We start from the raw sequence: 24,456 nt of genomic DNA on the forward strand, positions 1-24,456 counted from the left end.
GCATATGTGTCTCCTCAGACAACTCATTTCTAAATGTTAGACAAGAGCCCACTTTTTGACCCTGGAAGGGGTCCCCCTTCCTGCAACAAAATGTGTTAGTTGGGTACCTAGGTTAACTTCGTTGTACTTATAAACAAATTTGACTTACAAATGTGCTAAATGAGTTCTAAGAGCACATTTGTAAGCAAATTTGTTTATGAGTACAACAAAGTTAACCTAGGTACCCAACTAACACATTTTGTTGCAGGAAGGGGGACCCCTTCCAGGGCCCAAAAGTGGACTCTTGTTTAACTAACACTCAGACTTACTACTATACACCTGGAGAAGGAAATGGCAACCCACTCCAGTATTCTTGCCTGGAGAATCCCATGGACAGAGGAGCCTGGCAGGCTACAGTCCACGGGGTCGCAAAGAGCTGGACACGACTGAGCGACTTCACTTTCACACTTTCTACTATACACAAAAATCTCTTGCATTTCTATACACTAACAATGAAAAATCGGAAAGAGAAGTTAAGGAAATAGTCCCATTTACCATCTCATGAAAAGAATACAACACCTGGGAAAAAACCTATCTAAAGAGACAAAAGTCCTGCACTCAAAAAACTTTAAAACACTGATGAAAGAAATCAAAGATAACACAAATGGAAAGATATACCATGTTCATAGATTCGAAGAAGCAATACTGTCAAAATGATTGTACTCTCCAAGGCAATCTACAGATTCAGTGCAACCCCTATCAAATTATCAATGGCATTTCTCACAAAAATAGAACAGAAAATTTCTAAATTTATATGGAAACACAAAAGAGCCCAAATAGTCAAAGGAATCCTGAGAAAGAAAAACAGACCTAAAGGAATCAGCTTTTGATACTGGCATAAAAACAGAAATATAAACCAATGGAACAGAAATCCAGAAATAAACCCACATACCTATATCAATTAATCTCTGACAAAGGAGGGAAGAATATATACTGAAGACAAGACATTCTCTTCAATAAGTGCTGCTGGAAAAACAGAACAGCTACATATAAAGGAATGAAGTTGGCACATTCTCTAACACCATACACAAAAATAAACTCCAAATGAACTAAAGACCTAAATGAAAGGCTGGGTACTATAAAGCTCTTAGAGGAAAACAGGCAGAACAATTTGGTTAAAAAACAAAACAGATTATGACAGTTTATATCTAGGTCCTGATTTCTTCAGCTATTGACAATGACTGCCTTTCTAAGATTCCTTTCTTCCCCAGTGTTGGGAAGACAGGAATATTGTCTTATCCAGGTTACTACAATAATCTCCCTGGGTTTCTTAAGGAGCTAGATTATAAGTATTTCAGGCTTTGCGAGCCAGATGGTCAGTCAGTCAGCTCTACACTTATGGCCTGGAAGCAGCAATAGACAATATGTAAATGAATGTATATGGTTGTGTTCCAATAAAATTTTATTTACAAACTCAGGTAGTAGGCTTTCTATCCTGCTCCTTCTGTTCTCCACATTATAATAAGGGTAGTCTTTCTAGATGTCACTTCTCTGCTTAAAAACTAGAATCGATTCCCACTGCCCTTAGGATAAAGCCCAGATTCCTTAACAGAATAGATTTCATCTCATTCGCCTTCTGTCTAGCACTTTCTAGCTTCTAGCTCAATTTTTCAGCCCAACTGAACTACTTTAAATTCCCCCAAGTTCCTGATTGTCTTCTTTCCATGCATCTGCATATGCTGTTATTTTGACCGTGAATACTCCCTTCTCCCCTCAGCCAACAACCACACTCTTCCCCCATTCACCAGCTTAGTTGATGCTTTGTTGTTTTTTGGTCACTAAGTCATGCCCAGCTCTTTTCGACCCCATGGACTGTAGCCTGCCAGGCTCCTCTGTCCATGAAATTTCTCAGGCAAGAATACTGGAGTGAGTTGCCATTTCCTCCTCTGGGGATCCTCCAAACCCAGGTATCGAACCCATGTCTTTTGCATTGGCAGGTGGATTCTTTACCACTGAGCCACCTGGGAAGCCCTAGTTGATGCCTACTCATCTATATTTTAAGTTTCACATTAAATGTAACTTCTTCTAGGAAGCTTTCTCTGATTCCTAAGTTCTCACAAGTGTTGAGATTGCTGGTTTAATTATCTGACTCTCCTGTTAGTCTGAGGCTCTGGGAGTACAGTACAATTGGAAATTGTTGTATTCCAAGGTACTCAATAAATAATTTGTGAATAAATGGGTTCTTGGCTGTCCAGGAAGGAAAAGACAAGAACCACCCTAAAAATGGGCTTTCCCGGTGGCTCAGACTGTAAAGAATCTGCCTGTAATGCAGGAGGCCCAGGTTCGATCCCTGGGTCAAGAAGATCCCCTGGAGAAAAGAATGGCAACCCACTCCAGTATTGTTGCCTGGAGAATTCCATGGACAGAGAAGCCTAGCAGGCTACAGTCCATGGGGTCGCAAAGAGTGGGTCACGACTGAGAGACTAACACTTTCACTTTTTCACCTTAAAAATAGAGAGAGCCCTCAAAGGCTAATTGATGGAGAATGAGCTAAAGATTTGTTTGAGCTGTTCCCTCTAATCCAAAATCTGCTTCTGAAGCATTTTCTGCTATGCCATTATACTTTACAGTGAGTATAAGGAAACATGCAATGGATCTTCCAGAGTTACTGATGCAGCAACCAAAGTCTTGAATGGTTTCATTTCTGCCTTGATCTCCAAACTTAATCTGTTTGCCTTCTCTTTGGCTCCTTATCTCTTACCTCATATCCTGCTTATAGGCTTATATATAGTGTGCTTCATATTTGGTAAATCTCCTCTCAACGTGATCTTGGCTTGCCTTTCCAACCATTACTCACATTTTAAGTATCATGTGGTGCATATATTCTACATGCCAGGCACACAGGACTTCTCTAACTCAGGCCTATAGGACTTAACCATTTAGTCCTCATTCAAGCCTCACAATAATGTTATAAGAGATTTCCTTTCCTTGGTCCCACTTCACAGTTGATAAAATGAAGACTTAAAGAGGTTAAGTAACTTGACAAAGAAACAGAACAAATGGCAAAGCTGAGATGTGAGAGAAGAAAGTCTGATATCAGAAATCAAGTTTCTAATTGCATACCACTTTATAGTTTCTCCAGACTACATCTGTTATTTTTGCTGGGTTTTTTTAACCTCTCTGAATACTGTTTCCATACAACCCTAGAAGTCTTCTGAAGTCCTCCTGCAAGTTTCATACTGAATCTCACAGATACTGTGTTGAATCGAAGGTCATCATACTAACATTTACTGAGCATGGTCTTCTTAGCTAAGTGCCATTTGTGTTACTCAACCAACCTTCACAGATCCTAATAAAAAAAAGATAAGGTCAGTTCTGTTTTACAGATAAGGAAATAGAAGCACAAGGGGTAAAAATAATGTGTCCAAGGTCACACAATTAGAAATGGTAGGATCTAGATTTTAAGCCTCGGTAGTCAGCAGCAGCAGTCGAAGTCTACATATATTTCTGGGTAAGAAGGAACATATCCAGAAGCAGGGAGCATAAAGATTCCTCAGGCCTCACAAAATGAGATGGAAAGTGTGGGTGAGCTGGATTGATTCAGGCTGTAATCACCCAGGATAAGAGAGTACAAGGATGACTTAATTACTTATTGCTGCCCAAACAAACTATCATCAAAGTTCATGCCTTAAAATAATTGTTCATTAACTAACAGTTCTATTGGTCAACAATTGGGCTGAACTTGGCTGGGAAGTTCTTCAGCTGGTTTTGTCTGAGCTCACTCAGAGGGTGACAGTCAGCTGTGACAGTTTGGCAAGGGCTTGATGCTCTGAAGTGTTGTCTCCATCTGTCAAGGCCAGCGGCATGCACATGTGACTTGTGCTTCGCTCATCGTTCTGCTATTTCTACCTTGAAATTCTTAATAATTATGAAATAAGAGGCCTTCCTGGGCCTTGCACATTATGTTGCCAGTCATGTTGGTGGTTGGTGGTTGGTGCTGGATGTCAGCTGGGCATCTTTCTCCACGTAGCCTCTCATCCTTAAAGAGACTAGCCCAAGTTTCTTCACATAATGGTAGAAGCTTTCCAAGAGACTGATAGCAAAGCCTGCAAGGCTCTTGAGGTCTAGGCTCATAATTGCCACATCATTACTTCTGCTGCATTTTTTATTTATTGGCTGCACGGGTTTCTCTAGCTGCTGTGAGCAGGCTTCTCATTGTGATGGCTTCTCCTGCTGTGGAACACAGTCTCTAGGGCAGCAGCTCAGTAGTTGCAAAGAGGTGTGTGTAGAGGGACAGGATGAGTTTGTGACCATTTATTGCAATCTATCACCAATGGGGTACATGTTTAAGGAGAAATGAAATCATTTCAGTCTTGGACATCTGGTGACTAAGGTTTTACCAGTGATAAATCCATGCAAAGCTGTCTACTATTCATATAATATAGGTTTAGAATATAAAAGAGAATCCTGGTTGGGCATACAAATTTGAAAGCTGTCGGTATGCAGGAGATAGGTTTCTGAATAAAGAAATCAGAACCTCAAGCAAGACTGTATTAGTTCAGGTAAAGGTAAACAAAGAGATTCGGCCAATCCCTCATACCACCGGGATGTCTCAGTGCACCCTTCTTCCCATACAGCTCAACCTCTCTCCAACAGGAGCCATCTGTGGGCCTATTCATTTCCATAGCCAGTTCAAAGTCTACTCTCTCTGGGGAAAGTAGAGCCTTTTCTTTCTTGTCCAGATGTGACTACATACAGTCCAATGACTTATAAACCAAAAAATATTCACTTGATCCCCACTTTCAACCCAATCTGTAATGGTGGATCAGGAATAGAATACAAACTTCCATGTGAAAAATGAAAGAATGGGAAACACGTAGCAACCTGTAATCCTTAATAGTTTCCTCTCCAGACAGAAACTTTTGCCCTGACCATGGAAGACATTCCCTGATGAACCCATCTGGATGCCTTTGGTTATGCCTGCAGACCCCTGGGTTCACTCTTTGGGAGGTTCTTCCATGTCCACCATTCACCAGGATCAAGACTGAAGAGGACCTTGGAGACTAGCATTCCCAGAAACTCCTTGAGAACACAGTAAATGGCTTTTGCAAGGCAGATTTATGGTTTCTTTAGTAATGCAATTTCCTAAAAAAAAAAACAACTTTTAGGCTTTTGTACTATTCATATCCAGTTATGTGTCAAAAATGATGCCAAAGTTCTTTTATGGACCTAGCTCTTAAATTAGCTTATTCTATGGTCTACCCATTCCTCTTTTCATTGTTTTAACGGTGGCTACTTTGAGGTAATCTTAAAAAATAAGTAAGTGTTAGCACCGTTAATCTGATCTTTGCTGAAAGGCTAGGTTTCTTTCTTTGCCAGAGGATCTTAATTCGTTGTTGTTGTTCACTTGCTAAGTCATGCCTGACTCTTTGTGAGCCCATGGACTGCAGCATGCCAGGCTCCCCTATCATTCACTATCTCTCAGAGTTTGCTCAAATTCATGTCCATTGAATCAGTGATGTCATCTAACCATCTCATCCTTTGCCACCCTTTTCTCCTTTTGCCTTAAATCTTTCCCAGCAGCAGGGTCTTTTCCAATAAGTTGGCTCTTAACAGCAGGTGCCCAAACTATTTGAGCTTCAGCTTCAGCATCTGTCCTTCCAATGAATATTCAGGGTTGATTTCTTTTAGGACTGACTGGTTTGATCCAGTCAGTCTTTTCCAAGACCACACTTTGAAAGCATCAATACTTCAGCACTTGGCCTTCTTTATAGACCAGCTCTCACATCTGTACAAGACTACTGAAAAGCTTTAGACTATACAGAACCTTTGTCAGCAAAGTGATATCTCTGCATCATGGCTTTCCTTCCAAGGAGCAAATATCTTTTAATTTCATGGCTGCAGTCACTGTCCACAGTGATTTTGAAGCCCAATTTTCCCCTTCTATTTGCCATGAACTGATGGGACTGGATGCCATATTCGTTTTTTGAATATTGAGTTTTAAGCCAGCTTTTTCACTCTCCTCTACTCCCTCATCAAGAGGCTCTTTAGTTTCTCTTCACTTTCTACCATTAGAGTGGTGTTATCTGCATATCTGAGTTTGTTGATATTTCTCCCTGCAATCCAGATTCCAGCTTGTGACTCATCCAGCTCAGAATTTCACATGAGGTACTCTGCATATAAGTTAAATAAGCAAGGTGACAAAAGACAGCCTTGTACTCCTTTCCCAATTTGGAGCCAGTCTGGTGTTCCAGGTCCAGCTCTAACTGTTGCTTCTTGACCTGCATACAGGTTTCTCAGGAGATAGATAAGGTGGTCTGGTATTCCCATCACTTAGAATTTTCCACAGTTTCTTGTGATCCACACAGTCAAAGGCTTTAGCATAGCCAATGAAGCAGTAGATGTTTTTCTGGAATTCCTTTGCTTTCTCTATGACCCAACGAATGCTGGCAATTTAATCTCTGGTTGCTCTGCCTTTTCTAAACCCAGCTTATACATCTGAAAGTTATTGCTTCACATACTGCTGAGGCCTAGCTTGAAGGATTTTGAGCATAACCTTACTAGCATGTGAAAACGAGCACAGTTGTACAGTAGTAAATTGAAGTAGTCTCCAGTATCACTGTCTGTACAATCCCATGGTCAAAGATGTCTGTCGGGCTATTGTCCATGTGGTTGCAAAGAGTCACACACAACTGAGCATGAGAAATCTTAATGGAAGAGCTTTAAAAATATATATATATCTGAAAAACAACCTTTATTCTCCTGTTTGCACTACAAAAATAGTTGGATTTTCTAATCCTGTGAGGCCCAAATTTTCTATACACTCTATTTCCTTCCATTTCTGTTTACAAAACCCTCATTTCTTATATGAGCTCATCTCTTTCTCAAAAAATCTTGCTAAAGTCAGCAAGGACCAACCATCACACATTTATTTTCTGGTTCTTCCCAAATGCTTCCACTAAACTTCTGCCATAGAAAGATGGTCAGGCTTCCAAGTTGACTAGGTAAAATTTCTACCAAACACTTTGCAATGGTATTAAAAGGATCACCAGTTTTCCAACCTGAAAGATCTATTCCTTCACTGTCAATTGTCTGATTGTTTATGTAATGCCATATGTTTTAAGATTCTGTTAGAAGTTCCCCATTTCCAGGTATCAATTTTTATATTAAATGCTAAATTGCTGGGATAAAGAGGCCCTAGAAGTCACAGACATAAAGAAAGTGAAAGTTTCTTTCTTTCTCAGATACTAGTTGGGCCTAGACTGACACAGCATCCAGTGTTATGTCATTTAGGACCTGGATTCCTTCTACCTCGTTTTGCATCCCCTCCTACCATGTCTTCCCCACTTTTGTGCTGCAGTGGGTCACAGACATGTCCATGAAGGAGACAGAAAGGTGTCTAAGGCAAGCCATGTTCTTTTAAAAAGAGTAAGGCAAAAGATTTTCTCATCACTTCTAGTTATATTCCACTGGCAAGAACTTAACCACAAAATCATACCTAGCTGCAGAAGAGGATAAGAAATGTAACTGCCAAATGAGTGAGCATGTAACCATAGAGAAGATAATGGATTTTACGGTGAAAATCATTTACCTTAGGAAAAAAGATACACAAGGTTAAGAAACCTCAGAAATAAAAATTAAAAAGCTCAAGTGTAGGGGGAATGGTGGTATAAATAAAGCTTTTCTTTCTTAGAGAGGAAAAAAAATGACAGTCTGAACAAAGAAGGAAGGAAGGAATGGAAGGAAGAACGGAGAGAAGGAAGGAAGGAAGGAAGAAGAAAGAAGGAAGGCAAAATTATCTAGCTGGTGGGTACCCAAGTTCCCATTCTATTTTTTCCAATGTTTTCCTGAATATATTTTTAAATATGTGTGTGTGTGTTTTATGAGAATTAATAGAGAAAGAAAGGCCCAGGAAGACTATGAAGGTAGAGTAATAGTGATATGAGGAGACTCAGTTCAGTTCAGTTCAGTCCCTCAGTCATGTCCGACTTTTTGCAACCCATGGAATGCAGCACGCCAGGCGTCCGTGTCCATCACCAACTTCCAGAGTCTACCAAAACTCATGTCCAATGAGTCGGAGATGCCATCCAACCATCTCATCCTCTGTCGTCCCCTTCTCCACCTGACTTCAATCTTTCCCAGCATCAGGGTCTTTACAAATGAGTCAGCTCTTCACATCAGGTGGCCAAAGTATTGGAGTTTCAGCTTCAACATCAGTCCTTCCAGTGAACACTCAGGACTGATCTCCTTTAGGATGGACTGGTTGAATATCCTTGCAGTCCAAGGGACTCTCAATAGTCTTCTCCAACACCACAGTTCAAAAGCATCAATTCTTTGGCGCTCAGCTTTCTTTATGGTCCAACTCTCACATCCATACATGACTACCGGAAAAACCATAGCCTTGACTAGACCTTTGTTGGCAAAGTAATGTCTCTGCTTTTTAATATGCTACCTAGGTTGGTCATAACTTTCCTTCAAGGAGTAAGCGTCTTTTCATTTCATGGCTGCAGTCACCATCTGCAGTGATTTTGGAGCCCAAAAAATTAAAGTCAGCCACCGTTTCTACTGTTTCCCCATCTATTTGCCATGATGTGATGGGACCAGCTGAGTACATCAAGTCTCTACACTGTCACCCTGCTTATTTAACTTATACGCAGAGTACATCATGAGAAATGGTGGGCTGGAGGAAGCATAAGCTGGAATCAAGATTGCCGGGAGAAATATCAATAACCTCAGATATGCAGGTGATACCACCCTTATGGCAGAAAGTGAAGAGGAACTAAAAAGCCTCTTGATGAAGGTGAAAGTGGAGAGTGAAAAAGTTGGCTTAAAGCTCAAAATTCAGAAAACGAAGATCATGGCATCCAGTCCCATCACTTCATGGGAAATAGATGGGGAAACAGTGGAAACAGTGGCTGACTTTATTTCTGGGGGCTCCAAAATCACTGCAGATGGTGATTGCAGCCATGAAATTAAAAGACGCTTACTCTTTTGAAGAAAAGTTATGACCAACCTAGATAGCATATTCAAAAGCATAGACATTACTTTGCCAACAAAAGTCCATCTAGTCAAGGCTATGGCTTTTCCAGTAGTCATGTATGGATGTGAGAGTTGGACTATAAAGAAAGCTGAGCGCCGAAGAATTGATGCTTTTGAACTGTGGTGTTGGAGAAGACTCTTGAGAGCCCCTTGGACTGCAAGGAGATCCAACCAGTCCATCCTAAAGGAGATCAGTCCTGGTTGTTCACTGGAAGGACTGATGTTGAAGCTGAAACTCCAACACTTTGGCCACCTGATGTGAAGAGCTGATTCATTTCAAAAGACCCTGATGCTGGGAAAGATTGAGGGCAGGAGGAGAAGGGGACAACAGATGATGAGATGGCTGGATGGCATCACTGACTCAAAGGATGAGTTTGGGTAAACACCAGGAATTGGTGATGGACAGGGAGGCTTGGCGTGCTGAAGTTCATGGGGTCGCAAAGAGTTGGACATGTCTGAGTGACTGAACTGAACTGAACTGACGGGACCAGATGCCATGATCTTAGTTTTCTGAATGTTGAGCTTTAAGCCAACTTTTTCACTCTCCTCTTTCACTTTCATCAAGAGGCTCTTTAGTTCTTCACTTTCTGCCATAAGGATGGTGTCATCTGCATACCTGATGTTATTGATATTTTTCCTGGCAATCTGGATCCCAGCTTGTGCTTCATCCAGCGCAGCATTTCTCATGATGTACCCTGCATATAAGTTAAATAAGCAGGGTGACAATATACAGCCTTGATGAACTCTCTTCCCTATTTGGAACCAGTCTGTTGTTCCATGTCCAGTTCTAACTGTTGCTTCCTGACCTGCATATGATTTCTCAAGAGGCAGATCAGGTGGTCTGGTATTCCCATCTCTTTCAGAATTTTCCACAGTTGATTGTGATGGACATAGTCAAAGGCTTTGGCATAGTCAATAAAGCAGAAATAGACATTTTTCTGGAACTCTCTTGCTTTTTTGATGATCCAGTGGATGTTGGCAATTTGATCTCTGGTTCCTCTGCCTTTTCTAAAACCAGCTTAAACTTCTGGAAGTTCACAGTTCACATACTGTTGAAGCCTAGCTTGGAGAATTTTGAGCATTACTTTACTAGCGTGTGAGACAAGTGCAATTGTATGGTAGTTTGAGCATTCTTTGGCATTGCCTTTCTTTGGGATTGGAATGAAAACTGACCTTTTCCAGTCCTATGGCCACTGCTGAAATTTTTCAAATTTGCTGGCATATTGAGTGCAGCACTTTCACAGCATCATCTTTCAGGATGTGAAATAGCTCAACTGGAATCCCATCACCTCCACTAGCTTTGTTGGTAGTGATGCTTCCTAAGGCCCACTTGACTTCACATTCCAGGATCTCTGGCTCTAAGTGAGTGATCACACCATCGTGATTATCTGGGTCATGAAGATCTTTTTTGTACAGTTATGTGTATTCTTGCCACCTCTTCTTAATATCTTCTGCTTCTGTTAGGTCCATACCATTTCTGTCCTTTATCGAGCCCATCTTTGTATGAAATGTTCCCTTGGTATCTCTAATTTTCTTGAAGAGATCTCTAGTCTTTCCCATTCTATTGTTTTCCTCTATTTCTTTGCACTGATCACTGAGGAAGGCTTTTCTATCTCTCCTTGCTATTCTTTGGAACTCTGCACTCAAATGGATATATCTTTCCTTTTCTCCTTTGCTTTTTGCTTCTCTTCTTTTCACAGCTATCTGTAAGGCCTCCTCAGACTATCATTTTGGTTTTTTTGCATTTCTTTTTCTTGGGGATTGTCTTGATCCCTGTCTCCTGTACAATGTCATGAACCTCCATCCATAGTTCATCAGGCACTCTGTCTATCAGACCTAGTCCCTTAAATCTGTTTCTCACTTCCACTGTATAATCGTAAGGGATTTTATTTAGGTCATACCTGAATTTTCTAGTGGTTTTCCCTACTTTCTTCAAGTTAAGTCTGAATTTGGCAATAAGGAGTTCATGATCTGAGCCACAGTCACCTCTCGGTCTTGTTTTTGCTGACTGTATAGAGCTTCTCCATCTTTGGCTGCAAAGAATATCAGATTTTGGTGTTGGCCATCTGGTGATGTCCATGTGGAGTCTTCTCTTGTGTTGTTGGAAGAGGGTGTTTGCTATGACCAGTGCGTTTTCTTGGCAAAACTCTATTAGCCTTCGCCCTGCTTCATTCCGTATTCCAAGACCAAATTTGCCAGTTACTCCAGGTGTTTCTTGACTTTCTACTTTTGCATTCCAGTCCCCTATAATGAAAAGGACATCTTTTTTAGGTGTTAGTTCTAGAAGGTCTTATAGATCTTCATAGAACCATTCAACTTCAGCGTTTTCAGCATTACTGGTTGGGGCATAGACTTGGATTACTGTGATATTGAATGGTTTGCCTTGGAAACAAACAGAGATCATTCTGTTGTTTTCAAGATTGCATCCAAGTACTGCATTTCGGACTCTCGTTGACCATGATGGCTACTCCATTTCTTCTAAGGGATTCTTGCCCACTGTATAGATATAATGGTCATCTGAGTTAAATTCATTCTAGTCCATTTTAGTTCGTTGATTACTAAAATGCCCACATTTACTCTTGCCATCTCCTCTTTGACTACTTGCAGTTTGCCTTGATTCATGGACCTAACATTCCAGCTTCCTATGTAATATTGCTCTTAATAGCATCGGACTTTGCTTCTATCACCAGTCACATCCACAACTGGGTGTTGTTTTTGCTTTGGCTCCATCTCTGTATTCTTTCTAGAGTTATTCTTCCAGAGATCTCCAGCAGCATATTGGGCACCTACCGACCTGGGGAGTTCATCTTTCAGTGTCCTATCTTTTTGCCTTTTCGTACTGTTCATGGGGTTCTCAAGGCAAGAATACTGAAGTGGTATGCCATTGCTTTCTCCAATGGACCATGTTTTGTCAGAACTCTCCACCATGACCCATCCGTCTTGGGTGGCCTTCCACGGCATGGTTTAGTTTCTTTGAGTTAGATAAGGCTGCAGTAGGAGAGTAGAAAAAGAGTAATATGAGGAGCAGTATGATTAGTATGAGGAGAGTTGGAAGAAAAAAATGGAGTCGTGGAAGTCAGTCAGAGAAAAAAATTCAGTGGCCTGAATGAAGACAAAAAAAAAAAATTAGAAAAGGAGATTTTCTTTGGGTTTAATAATCCAGCAGTTACTAGAGAATAATTATGGCAGAAGCTAGATTTCAGTGAATTAAGGAAAAAAAAAAAAAAAACTAGACAGCAAGTATGGAGTAGTCTTTAACAACACTGACTTTATAGGAAAGAAAAGACATGATGGTAACTAGTTATGACTGGTTCCACTAGCATGTGGACTAACATAAGAACCAGTCTTCAAGGCTGAGTTGGGGTATTGGGTCCTAGAGACCAGGGTGGTTCACAGTTCTAGCTGTCCAGCATATACATAATGTACATCTTAAACAGTAGTAACCCAACAGAGCTCTCTGATCCTCGGAATAGATTATGGATGTAACTAGTATGCACAGGGCACTGTCATTCTAGGACAAGCCCTGTGTCAATCAATACCTGACTTCTGTAGTGCTGGGAGGACCAAGTTTCTTCCATATGCTGAGAGGAGCCTCCATATACTTGAAGTCCACCAAAAACAGGCTGCCTAGCTACATGTCCAGGATGACCACCTTTCAACAACTGAAAAATAATTGTTCTATGCACACCAGAAGGCTTCAGTTCTATGAAATAGCCCAGTTGCTTAAAAATAGACTGGGAGTGGAAAAACACTCTGGCAAAAGGATAGAAGGTGTGGTTGGGCTGTGCAGGACTGGTAGTTTAAAGGAGTTCTGCCGAGCCAGGCCCAGCGAGGGAGGGTTTTATTGATTGTGCTTTTATTTTTTAATGGGAAAGACTTCAGCTTTAGAGGCTAAAGGGCAAAAATACAATGAGAGTGCACAGTTAAAGATTCAGGACAAAAGGCATAATTGATGGAGGAAATTGACCATAAAAGGTTTTGTTTCATTTATAGTACCTTTTTAGAAAGGGAAATTGAGAGTTGTTTTTTTTTTCCTAAGTTAAGACACAGACATTCCACAGTTCCCAGGAAAACATAAATGAAGTATCACAGAGTGTTAAGAATTTCTCAGGTTCATTTATTTTTTAACTTGTGTGTGTGATTATTCATGTCTGACTCTTTGTGACCGCATGGACTGAAGCCCGCCAGGCTCCTCTGTCCATGGAATATTCCAGGCAAGAACAGTGAAGTGGGTTGCTACTTCCTACACCAGGGGATCTTCCCAAACCAGGGATCAAACCCAACTCTCTTGACTCTTCTGCACTGGTAGGCAGATTATTTTACCAATGTGCCACTTTACTCCAAAACAAATATAACCAGCAAAGATCCCACTGGAGCACTGGTGTAGAGAAAGGAATCTTAAGTTTGGCAAATAGCCAAGCCATCTGAGATTTCTATCTTAAAAAAGGTTTTCAGTAAATTGTCAAGCCTGTTTGTAACAAATTGAGAAGTAATTCACAGTGAATAGAGTACCTAATATAGATGAAAAATGATTAGGATATTAAATAAATTGTGGAGACGCTGAGAAGAAACCAGGTTACACGTCACAGCAAGAGCTATATATCCCCTGTTGTAAAGTATACTCAATATTATTCACACAGAATTTTAGGGAGAAAAATAAGACTAACCTTTAAGAGGCACATCTGTAAGTTTCATTCTTCTTATCTCCTTCTTAATGTAACATGTTCTCTGTATTTTCTGCATGAATTACTTTCCCTAAGTAACATCACTATACTCCCGAAGCCACTAGATGGCCACAGTACATCCACAGGAAGTCAAATCAAAACATCAGTGGTGTTGACTTAGCACAGTAGAGCCTTAAGTTCCTCACCTACAAAATGGGGATAATAATAGTACTTAAGTTCATAAGATGGTTGCGAGAGGTAGTTGAGAAGCTATACAAATGCCTACTAAATGGCAGACTGCTTGTATGACTGTGTATATGAATTTTGTTTTTTCATATAAAGTTAAGCAATAATGTATAGTCAGATAAAGGAATGAAAACATAATTTGTGTGTTTCTATCAAGGACAATCAATCTGATTTTGATACTGACCATTTGGTGATGTTCATGTGTAGATTCATCTCTTGGGTTGTTGAAAAAGATGTTTTGCTATGACCAGCAGGTTCTCTTAACAAAACTGTTAGCCTTTACCCTGCTTCATTTCATACTCCAAGGCCAAACTTGCCTTTATTCCAGGTATCTCTTTACTTCCTACGTTTGCTTTCCAATTCCACATGATGAAAAGGACTTTTCTCGGTGTTAGTTCTAGAAGGTGTTGCAGGTCTTCATAGAACTGGTCAAATTCAGCTTCTTCAGCATCACTGGTTGGGGCATACACTCAGATTACTGTGATGTTGAATGGTTTACCTTGGAAATGAACTGAGATCATTTTTGAGATTATATCAAAGTACTGCATTTCAGACTCTTCCGTTGACTATGAGAGCTACTTCATTTCTTCTAAGAGATTCTTGCCCACAGTAGTAGGTATAATGGTCACCTGAATTAAATTCACCCATTCCCATCCAATTTACTTCACTGATTCCTAAGATGTCAATGTTCAATCTTGCCATCTCCTATTTGACCATGTCCAATTTACCTTGATTCATAGACCTAAGGTTCCTATGCAACATTGTTTACAGTATCGGACTTTACTTTCACCACCAGACACATCCACAACTGAGCGTTGATTCCGCTTTGGCCCAGCCACTTCATTCTTTCTGGAGCTGTTACCAATTGCCTCCTGCCCTTCCCCAGTAGCATACTGGACACCTTCCAACCTGGGGGGCTCATCTTCTAGAGTCATATCTTTTTGCCTTTCATACTGTCCATGGGGTTATCCAGGCAAGAATACTGGAGTGGGTTGCCATTTTCTTCTCCAGTGGACCACGTCTTGTCAGAACTCTTCACTGTGACCCATCTGTCTCAGGCAGTCCTGCAGAGACAGCATGGTTCATAGCTTCATTGATTTACACAAGCCCCTTTGCCATGACAAAGCTGTGAGAGTTGGTCCACAAAGAAGGCTGAGTGCTAAAGAATTGTTGCTTTCAAACTGTGGTGCTGGGTAAGACTCTTGAAAGTCCACTGGACATCAAGAAAATCAAACCAGTCAATCCTAAAGGAAATCAACCATAAATATTCATTGGAAGGACTGCTGCTGAAGCTCCAATATTTTGGCCACCTGATGCAAAGAGCCAACTCACTAGAAAAGACCCTGATGCTGGGAAAGATGGAAGGCAAAAGGAGAAGGGGCTGGTAGAGGATGAAATGGTTAGATAGCATCACCAATTCAATGGACATGAATCTGAGCAAACTCCAGGAGGTAGTAGAGGACAGAGGAGCCTGGCATGCTACAGTCCATGGGGTCACAGAGTCAGACACAACTCAGTGACTGAAAAACAATAATAACAAGTTAAGGACAAAAAGTTCTATGGAAGCGGAAAACAACTTGAGAAAGACAGAATAAAGGGCAGATATACAATGAAGAAGAAAAGATGGATTTGATGGAGGTGCTGGTCAGAGGCTCTGGGAGGAGGAGGAAGGGTTGAGATGAGGAGAAAATTAATTCAGCAGATTTCAAAGACAAGCAGTGTTACGTGAAAAAATGGAATTGTTTCTTTATAAGTCTAAAACAGAAAATATGGTAACTTTGAAAATTAAGAGCTACTTCTATTGTGGTTGTCATTAGTCAATAGTATAATGTGGTATGGTACTTACCATGATAGTTTTGGAATACATTTATAAATAAGATTTTAATGTCTTGTTAAATTTGGAACTGATAAGGCATTCTGGGTGCACAGGCTAGGGCAGGGATTTATAAACATACCTGGAAAGGCATAGCTGAGATAAACGGACATAAAGTGAGAGAAAAAAAATAGCATATCTAGTCATTTCACTGCAAGTATATTGAATCAAGTGTTAAGATGAATTTACAGTAAAATGACTAGACACACTAATTTTGTTCTCTCACTTTATGTCCAGAGAGAGAGAGCAGCATATATTTGTCTGTCAACCTATCTAATCTAGTATTGTATTTTAATGTATCAATACTTGGAGAAAAAGCTAACAGTAAACCAATTCTTGACTAGCATGTGAAACAGCTACTTTTCAAAATCCTTTTCCTCCTATTGAGCTCTAATTTTACAACTGAAAAGTCAGGCATAGTAAACAATACTGTATTTCTATCTTGCTTTCTATAATGTATAGCACAGCACCTGGTGTAAATACACAATAAACACATTTAATGATACTGTAGAAGTTAAGAGTGTGAGATATTTTGAATTCTGACTTTCAGTTCCTGGCTTTGTGACCTAGAGTAAATGATGTGATCTCTCTGTACCTTATTGTCTTCATTTGCAAAATGGGGGTCATTATAATGCCTACCTCATGGAGTTGTTGTGAGCATTAAATTAGTTAATTCATGATCTGAGTGCTTGGCATATATTAAGCACACAGTAAAACGCCAGTTAAGGATTAAACAATGACCTTAAAGAGGTAACATTCAAGGAACAATAGGAAGTGGCTTCATCAGGAAAAGGTTGTGACTCAAATATATACTAAGTGTGTGTATGTGCGTGTGTGTGTGCAGTCACTCAGTTATGTCCAATTCTTTGCCCCGACAGCTCCTCTGTCCATGGAGTTTCCCAGGCAAGAATACTAGAGTGGGTTGCCATTTTCTTCTCCAGAGGATCTTCCCTACCTAGGAATAGAACCCATGTCTCCTGTGTCTCCTGCTTGGCAGGTGGATTCTTTACCACTGAGCCACCTGGGAAGTCCTATATGTTAAGTACATTTGGCCAAAAAAAAAGTCTTGGCTATAACTCAGATATTTGGTTGTACTGGCACAATTTCTGTCGCCTATCTGACCCAACTTTCCAGAAGATCTTTATGGTAAAGCATACAACCATCCATCCTGGTGGCCATAGTTTTATCTCTGGCCCAGGCTAAGAACTCCCTTCCAGCTTTATCCTACCTTGTCAAGGACAAACATAATGCTGACCAAAGTGGATCTCCCAGGTTCTTGCAGAAAAGCTTCATTCTTCTTTACCATCCTCATTAGGATTGAAGATTGCTGAACTCTGGTGGGAAGAGCTTCGCTGCTAGGCTTCCTGGCAGCCCACACTTCAAGGCAGCCCATGAGAGCATGGGAAGGTGACTTTTCTCTAGGAGGCTCTGGTAAGACATACACAGTTCATTTAGCCAGGATCATTGTAAAGTCACTGCTGGGGTGTTAACTGTCACTGCCCACAGAGTGCAGCATGTAACAGGTACTAATAGACCTGGATGGATATGAATTGAGAGCCTGTCCTCAACCCTCTTTACTTCAATCCAGAAGCCTCCCAGATGAGCTAGAAGCCTCATCGCTGTAGTTACTGACCCAAATGACCCAAATGGCATTCCTCACCACCTTACAAACCCTTTCGCTGCACCTGTAGACCTCTTGATCTTAACTGAAAATTTCCCCTGAATCTTCAACTTCTTTCTGAATGTCTTCTTCCCTTTGCTGCATAAGCTGAAAACTTGCTCTCTCACATTTCTTCAATATGTCTCTCAAAGACAGGCTGTCTGACTCTCACATCCTTACAGGAGGTGGGGAAAGTACTCCTCTGGACCCCTGTCACTGCTTCCAAACCATTTCTCCTTCTTCTTTCAAAAACTCCAGCTCCTTTGAAGTTCTAGTCATGCCACTGTACCACCCTGTATCAGCATCCCTAAAAGACAGCATACAGATGGCACAGTTGTATGCGGTTAATTTGAAGATGATTTAATAAAGGGACTGCAGTGTTGACTCTCACCCTAACCCTAGGGTGGGGTTAGAGTTTTCACTCTGTACAGTGGAAAATTCTAGTATAATTTATAGTCAGCCCTCCATATCCATGATTCCTTCATGTCTGTGTTTCCTGCATCCACAATTTCAACCACCTTCAGATCACGAGTATGGAAGTGCTTATTATTGAAAAAGCTCCACATATGGAGAAGGAAATGGCAACCCACTCCAGTATTCTTGCCTGGGAAGTCCCACAGACAAAGAAGCCTGGAGGGCTACAGTCCATAGCGTCGCAAAAGACTCGGACATGACTTAGCAACTAAAAACACACACAAAAAACCAACTTGTCACTCCTGAGGTATCTTTGCATCCACTTTGTTTTCTCTTTTTTAAATCATTTGTTAACCTACTCAATGCGGAAAAGATACTTGATCATGTGATTGTACAAAGTCCAGAATTAAAAAAGATATAAAACCAGAAAAAAAAAGAAAAAGCTCCACATATAAGCGGATTGCCACAATTCAAACCTGTGCTGCTTAAAGTTCAACATATTTACAAAGATGTGAATGAGGTAAGGAAGGCACAAGAGGTCATGCAGTGACTCAGGTTAGTATCAGTGGAACTATCATCATTCCTAGGCCTGATGGAACAAGGAAAGGGAACGCAGGCACCCAGAAGGAGAGAGATGTGTAGACAAACCCACGTTGAAGAGCAGAGATCTTGAGTTCAGGGACACAGCCTCCCTCCATCCATTCTGAGGATCCCCAATGGCCAAACCCAACCAGAACCAGAGAGCAAAAAAAACCAACTGGTTTAATCTAGGTTTGAGCTCCCATGGCACTAAGTGCAATGGAGAAATGTGGATCTGGAGGGACAGATGGAACATATCTAGCTTAAAACCAATGCTTTTGGGGGGGACTTCTCTGGTAGCTCAATGGCTAAGACTCTGTGCTCCCAATGCAGAGGTCCCAGGTTCTAACCCTGGTCAGGGAACTATATCCCACATGTGGCAACAAAGATAGAAGATCCTTCTTGAGTGCTGCAACTAAGATCCAGTGCAGCCAAATAAATAAATATCCTTTTTTAAAAATGCTGTTTTTGGTTGCTATCATCTTTCAACCTCTTACTCTTTGACGATGTGAAATCCTAGCTCATTTTCTTGCTCTCCGCCCCTTAGTGACCTCAGCATCCATTTGGGTGTGCACACCCACCCTGTGATCTTTTTCATCCATTCATACTGTCACACCCTAACTACTACCACCAATAATAACAGTATTGGCTTCAAGCATCTCACTTGCTGACCACCACCTCTTATCTCTAAAGTTCGCTCTTTTCATTGCAATTTTTAAACATTTTTTAGGCCTCCAATCTACTGATTTTATACTCTTCCATGATTCATCCACAGTCCCACCTCCATTCCCCTGTCTTCACTTTCCACTGTGTCCAGAGAAAACTCCATGGACCTCACTCCCTTGAAAAGAACCTCTCTAACGTATTCACCTGTCAAAAATTTAACTCTGGTTAAAGCCAACTGTTTGCATTTTCCAGTGGCGGGGTGCGGTGGGGGGAAACAAAAAATCATGCCAACTGGTTTTTCTCTATATTTGCTATCTCAAGCTACAAATGGGCATCCCAATCCACTCAGAAATCCTAGGCTGATCCTGGTAAGTATGCCAATTACTCTTCAAGATGCTTAATTCATGCATTCTTTCTTCTTGAGCTCCTCATACTCTTCTGCACCCAAGTTTCCACACCCTTCTCTATTCACCACCAATTCTACAAACCTCCCAGTACCGCATCCATATCCCTGCCCTCCATCCTGTAACCATGGAATAAGGGTCCCTCCTATCAAAGCCCAACCACTCCCTTTGTCCTCAAGATTTCAACCCTTTTCATTTTTAAAATAAATGCATTACAGGACTTCCCTGGTAGTCCAGTGGTTGGGAATCTGCCTGACAATGCAGGGGACATAGGTTCAATCCCTGATCCAGGAAAATTCCACATACCACAAGGCAGCTAGGCCCGTAAGCCACAGCAGCTGAGAACACACTCTAGAACCCGAGAGCCACAACTACTGAAGACCGCATGCCCTAAAGCGTGTGCTCTGCAATGAGAGAAGCCACTGCAATGAGAAGTCTGCCTACCGTAACTAAAGAGTAGCCCCCACTTCCCACCACCAGAGAAAACCCATGTACAGCAATGAAGACCCAGTGGAACCAAAAATAAAAATAAATAAATAAGTAATTAATTAAAAATAAATAAATGTGTTCCTATTCTCATTCCCTTTCTCTCCTGCATCAATTTGCCTCTACTGGATCATTTTTAACATCAAATGGAGTTGGTGATGGACAGGGAAGCCTGGCGTGCTACAGTCCATGGGGTCATAGAGTCAGACACAACTGAGTGACTAAACTGAACTGAATATGACAATTACCTCCCATCTTAAAAAATATTTCCCTTATATAAGGAATTTAGAAAGACGGTAATGACGACCCTATACATGAGACAGCAAAAGAGATACAGATATAAAAAACAAACTTTTGGACTCTGTGGGAGAAGGCGAGGGTGGGATGATCTGAGAGAATAGCATTGAAACATGCATATTACCATATGCAAAATAGATGACCAGTCCAAGTTCAATGCATGAAACAGGGCACTCAAAGCCAGGGCAATGGGACAACCCAGAGGTATGGGATGGGGAGTTCAGGATGGGGGACACATTATACCCATAGCTGATTCATGTCAATGTGTGGCAAAAACCACCACAATACACCTCCAATTAGCCTCCAATTAAAATCAATAAATTAATTTTAAAAATGTTTCCTTGACTACAAATTCTCCTCCATTTCCCATCCAATTCATCCGTTCCTCTTCAAAGGCAAACCTGAAATAACTATGTACAGATGCTGCTTCTCTGCAACTCCCAGTCTCTCCTCTGCCCATTTCTATCTGCCTTCCACTACCACCATTCCATGGAAATGCTGCTCCTGTTTAGACTGCCAGTGACTAGACTGCCAGTGACTAATTTGTTCCCAAGTCACTTGATGTGATCTATCTGCAGCCTGTGACGTAGCTAACTGGACTCCTATTCTTAAATCATTTTCCTCCTGTGGTTTTTGTGGACACCATTTTTCCTGATTTTCCTCCCTGGCTCCCTGGCTTTTTCTTCTCCATCTTCTTCTTTGCTGGCGCAATCTCCTTAACTGGATTTCTAAATATTAATGACTCCAGACTCTTCTCTACTCTGAGCTGTCTAATACATTAGCCATTGGCTAATGTCAATGTATCTATTTAAGTTTAAAATAACCGAAATGAAATAAAAGTTCAGTTCCTCCATCACACTAGCCACATCTCAAGGGCTCAGGAGGCAAGTGTGTCTAGTGGACAACATGGTCACAAAACATTTCCGTCATTGCAGAGACTTCTGTTGGACCTGACTGACCCAAATTCCTTCCCTAAGTGATCTCACCCAGCTAGTCCCACGGCTTTAAACACCATCTATACGTTGAATTCGAAATTTACACCTCCAGCTCTAACCCAGACTTCAGATTTATACGTAAAGTGCCTAACTGACACAACCACTAGAATGTTTAACAGGCTATTCAAACTAACACCCAAAACAGAACACTTCCTTGTCACCCCCTCCTCCCCTTTCTTTACCCACAAAAGCTTGTTTCTCTTCCTGTCTAGTCCTGGCACGACACCATCCAACCAGTTTTCAAGCCAAACATCAGCAGTCACCTTGATTCCCAATATCTAATCCATCAATGAGTCTTACTGACTCTATCCATAAAATATATGTCAAATCTACCCTCTTCTGCCTCCCACTGTCATCTTCTTGTCTAAGGTTTTTGTCTGGATTAGTGTCCTTCTCATACACGATCCCCTGCAATGAAACCCAGCACACAGCATGTGTGCATTAAATATGTTGAAAAAAATTAATAAGTACAATGCTATTTAATAGTGCAAAATAATCTTACTTTTAAAAATATTCATGAATAATACTTGTTAAAGAAATTTTAGAAAACAGATTTAAGAAGATAATAAAAATCACTTCCAGGCAGACTTTACTTAGGATTGATTATGGCTCAATATTATTATTCAGTTTATCAATTACTAATACATTTTCACACCTTCATACACTTTACCTCTGTGCATTTATCTGCATTGTCAGTGCAGCTTACCTCCCCAAAAGAAATTTTCGTTGCTCCTTCCTGATCAGTCCAGCCTTTTCTGATTAATCCAGTATAGTTTCTTGACCTCTTTTAATTATAGTCCACGCCTGTCAAGCTCACAGGAGTTGGCTCACGCAGCAGACATTTATTGCGTTCTGGAGTTCCCAACTTGGCTTCTGTCCCTGCCTGCCACTCAGCTCCTCCCTGCGTCCACAACTTCCTTGTCAGCCTTAATTCAAAATAACTCATCCAATAACTCCAAACAATGTCTGCTACTCCATCTTCTTTGATTCTCGGCATTTACTGGTAGTCGCTAAAATGCTTGATCACCCCCTATTCATTCCACCTGCAACTAAGTGTGGTCAAGCTGATTTTTCGTACAGGCAATTCCAGTAGTGAGGGGATGGGTAGTAGGGAATGCAGGGGTATCTCTTGGGGCTTGGATTCTAGACATTATCAATATGTCCAACATCTGCATTGCCTGTGTCAGTTTACAGCACCACTTCAAACATACTATCTCCGCAGCAATCCAAACACTATTATTTGCCTACCCAACAATTCTCACTCCTCCACCCTCCTCTAACTTCCTCCTCTCCAAGAGAATGTCCATTTTGTTCAGCACCCACCCTACACCAAACAGCCAGATACAACAGGTGAGTTGTATATCATCCTCCATCCTACCCCAGCCAGCTTTGTGGTCTCATTCCTTTGATGAGTGGGCAGGTGACATAACATGGCCAGAGAGTGAAAGTCTTCTGTGAGAGGTTCTGGAAAAGGTTTCCTCACTCTTACACAAACAAACAAAAAAGGGCCCGATGACAAGATAACCTCTTGAAATCTGGAGACTGCCTATCCAGATGTAATTTCTGAGACCACTAAATATCTGCTTTTAAGTAGGAGGGGAAACGGCATTAAGCTGAAGCCATTGCTGGGAATGGCAGAGCGGGCAGATGAAAGAAAACTATATCCTTTGTAATGTTCTTAAGCTGTTGTTCACACTGAGCCAGAGGCTCTACTTCTGGACTTTCATCTATGTATTGTAAGCCCAGGGGATTCTGATGCCATCAAAATTTGAGAGGCACTGACTTCTAAACCCACAATTATAAAACTTCTCCACCACTACCAGCTAAGTAATCTTAAGCAATTTAACTTTTATAGAATCCTTTTCATCTGTAAAGTGCAAAAGTAATATTCACCTTATGACCTTATTGTGAGGATACAGGGTTAAGAGGATTTGATAGAATACAGAAAGTGCTGCAAGGTCCATTAGCCAGAAAATGATGCTACATAGTTCCTAAATATTTCCCAAACTTGCCTGCTGATACAAATAGATGGATTGGTTAGATGAGTTGGTCTTAGGCCTCTCCCCTGGAGATTCTGTTTCAGTAGCTCCCTACTGTACCCTAGAAATCACATTTTTAACAACACTGTTCTAGGATCTAAGCAAGTTTGAATTTAGCAAAGGAATGTGTGAAAATGTTGCTCAGTTGTGTCCTACTCTTTGTGATCCTGTGGACTGTAGCCCACCAGGCTCCTCTGTCCATGGAGTTCTCCAGGCAAGAATACTGGAGTGGGTTGCCATTTCCTTCTCCAGAGGATCTTCCTGATCCAGGATCCAGGGATGGAACCCAGGTCTAATGCATTGCAGGCAGATTCTTTACCATCTGAGCAATCACAGAAGACCTAGCAAAGGAATACACGATGTAAACTCCTATGCAGCAGGAGTTGGGATTTCCACTGTCTAAATCTAGATCTGCCACTGTCTCACTTGAGCAAGCTGTTTAACCTTTCTGGACTTGTTTACTCCTCTGTACACTTGTCCTATCTAACCTACAAGTCCACGGGGGACTGAAGGCAAATTACACGTGGGGTGAAGGGGTTTCTCTCAGTATTTTTATATTGCTGTAATAGGAATCAAGTAAACACAAAATTAAGCAAAACTGAGATAGGATAGGTGTTGCCTTTATGGTAAAATTAACTGAATAGGACGATGTCATCTCTGGCCCGCCACCTTGAACCCCTGAGCGTCCACTCCTCTCAGGATCACGGTGTAACCTGAGGTGATCACATACTCAGGTCACACTGTTCGAGATCTGTGAAAACGTCTAGAAAAGTGAAAAGCCTGAGTGTTGGGAAAGAGGAGAAATACGAAGACCCTAAATTCAACTTTCTGTACCAAGGTACCTTTAACTGGCAAACACTTTCAGTAGCTGCGCATGTGCAACAGAAACATTTCTCTCGGCGTTTCATAAAGAAAAACGGCGATGTATGCCATTGGCCTCAGGTGGAAGTTACAAAGTTGGTAAAGCTGGAACACCTGCTAACTTGGGCGCTCCGGGGGTTCTTTAGGGCGCACAGGTGTTCTGACATTCTCATGAGCTGCAACCAAACTTCTCCAGGGCGTTAATCCGTGAATTTCAGTTTATGCACTGGCTTGTAGGTTAGCAGAAACCGGCC

At 41.2% G+C, this 24,456-nt stretch overlaps 1 long non-coding RNA gene across 2 annotated transcripts; it reads right to left on the reverse strand.

Annotated features, from left to right (window-relative positions):
- Positions 1-276: 276 nt before the first annotated feature.
- LOC112445985 (uncharacterized) lies at positions 277-24,354 on the reverse strand. Of its 2 annotated transcripts, XR_009493911.1 has the most exons (4): positions 22,009-24,354; positions 17,030-17,229; positions 14,113-14,992; positions 277-13,888 (listed from the first exon to the last, which is right to left on the reverse strand). It is a non-coding gene; the product is annotated as an uncharacterized lncRNA (long non-coding RNA). The 2 variants fall into 2 exon arrangements; XR_003034016.2 differs by having other exon boundaries at positions 277-14,992.
- Between the last annotated feature and the right edge of the window lie 102 nt (positions 24,355-24,456).

This window comes from Bos taurus, chromosome 3, assembly GCF_002263795.3.
Source record: "Bos taurus isolate L1 Dominette 01449 registration number 42190680 breed Hereford chromosome 3, ARS-UCD2.0, whole genome shotgun sequence".
Lineage (NCBI taxonomy): Eukaryota > Metazoa > Chordata > Mammalia > Artiodactyla > Bovidae > Bos > Bos taurus.